The sequence below is a fragment of the Fukomys damarensis genome, unplaced genomic scaffold (assembly GCF_012274545.1).
Source record: "Fukomys damarensis isolate Sample0158 unplaced genomic scaffold, DMR_v1.0_HiC HiC_scaffold_16, whole genome shotgun sequence".
In the NCBI taxonomy this organism is placed as follows: Eukaryota; Metazoa; Chordata; class Mammalia; order Rodentia; family Bathyergidae; genus Fukomys; species Fukomys damarensis.
The window spans coordinates 14,830,882-14,835,731 of record NW_022900928.1 but is presented as its reverse complement, the minus strand read 5'-3'; the positions used below and the strand labels follow the sequence as shown (position 1 = coordinate 14,835,731).

Genomic DNA, 4,850 nt, shown 5'->3' with positions numbered 1-4,850 from the left:
CTTGGTAACATTTCTCAAAAAATCACTTTAACAGCTTCTGATTTTGTGGAACCTGATTTCAGTTCCTAACAGTAGAGGTGATGGAAGTTTTAGGAGCATAAGTGATGGAGGTAGAATTTCACTGGACTGACAAGACAGTGGTTTGAATATTACTAAGATGATTTATGTACTTTTAACAAACATATTTCTAGACATCTCTGTTGGTAGACTAAGATGCATATGAATCCACAAACACACACAGCCAGCATTAAATATTTAGATCAGTTTTATACACTGAGAATTCTTGATTAACCAAGATGACTATTATGGTTTGAATGTGTTTCCTCCAAAGTTCAAGTGTTCCCAGTATGATGGTATTAATAGATAGGATTCTTAAGAGACCATAAAGGGTTCTCCCTTGTGAGTGGGGGCTGGGTCTCATAAAGAGGCTTGGCGTGGCCTTGGGCTAGCTCACCTTTTAGCCTTGGCCATATGGAGATGCTGCATTCTTCCTCTTGGGAAGATTCAGGAGTAGGGTGCTGTCTTGGAGAAAAAAGGAGCTCTCGCCAGACAACAGAATCTTCCAGTACTTTAATCTTGGACTTCCTAGTCTTCAGAACTGCACGAAAATAGATATCAGTTTGTTATATATTGCCAAACCTGTGGTATTTTGTTATAGCAGCACAGATTACGACAACTACCAAGTCCATTCTTTCATCTTAAAAATGAAACTAAGAAGATGCATGCCATTTCACAATTCTAGTCCCAGATTGACACTACTTCATGCCATGTAGAGTAAGTTATTGGTGTCTGTTCTGTGGAAAAGTGGAAATCCCCAGAAAGGAGGCCACATGCTCTGCTATGAAAATTCTGGATTCTCTCTTTTTGCTACACTGTTCCACCTGTCTGAAGCTCTCAGCATGATGATGGACCCCTATTGGGCTGATCATTTCTCTAAGAAAAACATGGTCTATGGGAAAGTCCAGAACCTCCATGAAAGTAATATCTGTGTCCTGGTGACTTTGAGCAAAAGAAAACCTCCTCAGGCCTTCTATTCTTATATACTGCTTCTTGAATCATAAAGGGACCACACTAGATATGGCTGATATCAGCACACGTAAAAGGCATGACTACAGAGATTCCTTAAAGGTGGGGAAACTGAGTCTTAGGAGAAAAGGAAAAGAGTGAGTCACTGTCAGAGCTGGAACTAGGACTTCTATGTTGTAAGTTTTGGTAAGTAGGAAAACTATTAATTTTTTATCTGGACATCATTTAGCTTTTAATTCATTTTAGCTGTTTGACATTTGATTCTCTTCTAGACAACTGAGCATTCTACAAATGATGTTTTGTTTGTTGCTTTCCAGTATTTTTCCTTTTAGTTCTTTCCTTCATACATTATTTATTATGTTGAGTAGTTGTAGTAATTGAAGTTTTTCCTGTCTTGTTCCTGGCCTCTATAAAATGTTTTATTATGGAATATGGCATTTTATATGTAGAAGTCTTTTGTCAAATTAAAGAATTTAAAAATTGTTTTAACTTAATAAGAATTTAATTTTTCTTTTTTCTTTTGTTTTCTTGCATGTTTGAGGAACAAGTGTTAATTTATTTATAAGAAAAATTTTGTAAAATAATCCAGAGGCTGAGTTTTGGGTATCAACAGCGTAGAATTCAGTCCCTGCTTTATCATATGCCATTGGCATGTCATTGGGCAGGAAATTTCACTGCTCTGTCACTCTGGGGGGATGTGAACATTAGCTAAGTTGTGGAACTTATATAAGACAATAGATATAAAGCTTGTGGCATATCTTAAGTGCCCGGTATATGTAAGAACTGACTACTGGTCCGCCTTAATACTTTTCTTATTAACCATGCTAAAGAGCTGCATGGAATTTTGTGATTTTAGCTGATGCACTGATTCTGACTTTTGGATTGCACAAATCGTAACAAAATTTACTTTTAAATGTGTGACCAAGAGAGGGTTACCACCTTGTCAATTGAGGTCATTTAAATTGGAAGATTGCTTAAAAAGGAAATAAAACAAGCAACTCAAACAATTACAGCACAGCCATGTTAAATGTGAATAAGCGAGAAAGGATACAATCTCAAAATAAAATAGAATGCTCAACTGTGACTACACATAGTATTTCAAGGATTCACTACATTTCTTTTATTTTTCATCACTGAAGTAAGAGTGGAGTGGATAGGAAGATCCAGGCCCATCTCTCATCTACGATAAGACTCCATCTTATCTGCCTGGTACAGAATGCTGCCAAAACTGGAGTATTTCATTTCTGAGAAATATGACTAAAAACAGTTTTTGCAATTATCTTCCTTATAACTTCGATTCGCAGTTTCTTGTATTATTATTTGGAAGCAACACAGCATAAACTTGTCCTCTTTGAAATCAATGCCTGTCCAGTCCTTGAGGCCATGTAGTGTTTCCCTCTCAACCCACTCCAGCCTTCTTTACTTGAAACTGATGTCCACGATTTAACACCCTCTTGTGCTGCTTGCCCTTTAAGATCTCTTGCTGCCAGTGTTTCCCTTCTTTGCATGTATTCTACTTTTTAAGACAATAGGATCTGGCGTGACACTGGTTTAGGTGAGAGTGTGAATGTAACATGTAGTCTGTAGGAAAGATTAGGATAGAAAAGAATCTTGGCTAACAGAAATTTCTGTAAGAGGCAGTGGACCTTGTTTTGAGGTTAGGAGGCAGTTTAAAGGAGTTAATTGTTAAAAAGACAAATTCTGGCATCAGACAGAGTTGGCTTGAGTTATAGTATCCTATTGACCACCTGTGCATCTTTGGATAAGTTTCCTACTCTTTCTAAATTCTAGTAAGGTTTAATTGATTCAGTTTATGAAGATTTTAGAATGGTCCCTGGCATATAGCATATGCTTACCTAATTTTTCTTGATGTTCTTATTAGTATTATTAGTATTATTCACTTTAGGGATCAACATCTTGACGGCAATTGTAATTTGTGCCCAGCCAGTCCAGAAATCTATTTATAATAATGTTTGGGAGCATTATTTAACTCAATATTATGCAACAATAAAAAAAGGCTAACCTAAGAATTCTAAGTTCACATGATAGGAAGGGAAAACAGTGAATTTAATTATATGGGTGATTTTATGCTTATTTTTATCATTTATTATTATTTTAAACATAATTTATATTTACCTATATATCTTCTTAGGGAAGTTCTGGGGTCAGAGCTTCAATTTTTTTCTCTCTTCCTTTTTCACTTGCCCTTTCCCACAGCAGGAAGAGTAATTATTTGGTGGATGGAACTTAGAGGAACATAACATTAGGCAGCGTTCCTTAGGAGGGCAGGATTATTGCAATAAAAAACGGGATTGGAGCAACCCACATTCCGGTCTCCCTTCTGTCTCTCTTGGACAGAAACTATCCTTCTGTTAATAATTTTTTCCTACTCTATTCTCCGTTGTTCCTAGAATCCATTCTTTGATTTTAGAGAACACGAATGCACATTTCGGATATTTAGAAGGTTTGGGATTTACATCTACTCCCCCTGTATCATTTTGGAGGTCTTCCACCGAGGTTACAGATGGAGTGTTCAAAGGTCCGCCTTGCAAAGTAGAAGAATCTGGGTATGCTGGTTTCATCTTGCCAACCGAGGGTTATTTCAAAAACAGGGAAGAACGTAAGAAAGTCTACTTTGATTATGACTTATTCCTGCATCGTGAAGGCCCTCCACTGGCGAATCATCTCCACCACGAGAAACTCACTCTCAGTAACTCCACAGAGGGCTTTAGAAGAAAGTTGCTAAAGGCAGGAGGGGACCCTAATAGGAATATTCATACCAGCAGCAGCAGAGGCAGTGGCAGTGGCAGTTTTTCAAAGCCTCACAAATTAATGAAGGAGTACAAGGAAAAACCTTCTGAAGACTCCAGAGAAGGTGCCTTCAAAGAATCTTTCAGGGATAACAATAAATCTTCCAAGGAATCCTCTAAGAAACCCAAAGAAGATAAACCACTGAAAGAAGAGAAAATTGTTCTTAAAATGGCCTTCAAGAACCCACACCCATGTCAAAAGAGCCAAAACCAGATAGTAACTTACTCCCCATCCCTAGTGGACAGCAAGATAAGAAGGCTCCCGGTAATAGGCCCCCTATTTCAGATTCTGATGAACTCTCAGCCAGCAAAAGGAAAAAGAGTAACTCAGAAGCTTTATTTAAAAGATTTTCTAGGAAACAGATAAAAGATAAATCTCATGTCAAGATGGGAAGGGTCATAATCGAAAGTGAGGGATCAGAGAAGAAGAAATCAACTTTACCATCATTTGATTATATCGCGGACCCCAATGATTCAGATGTGGAGGAGAATCTGTCTCCTAAGTCTGATTTTGAGATGCCCAGTCTGGACAGCTCCAGCTCCAGTTCTAGTTTTGCACTGTCCCAGACCAGGCAGCAAGGTCCCTTACGGTCTACAGTGAAAGAGCTTTTTTCATATATTTTCTTGCTGCTTTCACTTCTTTGTATGAGAAATGTCTGTTCATTTCGGATGCCCATTTTTGGATCGGGTCTTTATATTTGGGGGGACTGATTGTTTTGAGTTCTTTATATATCCTTGATAATAGTCCTTTGTCTGAGGTACAGCTGGTAAAAATTTTTTCCCACATTGTAGATTGTCTCTTAGTTCTGCTAATGGTTTCTTTTGAAGTACAGAAGCTTTTTAGTAAGATGAGATCCCAGTTGTTGATTCTTTCTGCTAGTTCCCGTGCTACTGAGGATTTGTTCATAAAGTCTTTTCCTATACCAATGTCTTCCAGAGTTCTGCCTAACTTACTTTCCAGCAAGTTTAATGTTTCTGTTTTAATATTTAGATCTTTAATCCATTTGGATTTTA

At 37.6% G+C, this 4,850-nt stretch overlaps 1 pseudogene; it reads left to right on the top strand.

The window, feature by feature from the left end:
• Window positions 1-899: 899 nt before the first annotated feature.
• The window catches only part of LOC104856145, a 5,826-nt pseudogene continuing 1,875 nt past the window's right edge, over window positions 900-4,850 (top strand).